Here is a 582-nt window from a genome sequence, read left to right on the forward strand (position 1 = left end):
ATGTATGTATATATATATATATACATACATACACTCACGCACACACACACAAGCACACACGCACACGCACACGCACACACGTATATATATGTAGGTTTAAAAATATGTACTTTGGTCGATTTGTTCAACTAAACCCTTCAAAACGTTGCCCAGGCATAGTCGCACTCCAATGACTGAAACAATATAAAATACACAAGATAAAAGAATTCAAAACAAGAACTTTAAAGATAAAGCAATCAATCGTATAGTTTCTTCATCTACAAACTTGCTAGAAGCTGTTTACGACATGTTGTTTGACAATTTTATACAAACATTCAATCTCGTTTCATCGTTTTCTAGTTTTCTTCTTGCCTTTCATTCTTTGGGCTAATTTTCTCTTTGTCTTTTGTTGTCTTCGTTTCCTACCTTCTCTTTTGTTACTTGATTTTTCTTTTCATCTTTCATTCATGTCTTTTCTTAGTTTTTTTTTTCCGACCGTTTTCCTTCTACTTTCTTATCCTAGCTTTCTCTTCATCCCTTTTAATTTTTACCCTTATCTTCTTGCTACCTTTCTTTTCTTTTCTTTTTTTTATTTCTTCCTGT

The sequence above is a fragment of the Octopus bimaculoides genome, chromosome 4 (genome assembly GCF_001194135.2).
Source record: "Octopus bimaculoides isolate UCB-OBI-ISO-001 chromosome 4, ASM119413v2, whole genome shotgun sequence".
NCBI lineage: Eukaryota > Metazoa > Mollusca > Cephalopoda > Octopoda > Octopodidae > Octopus > Octopus bimaculoides.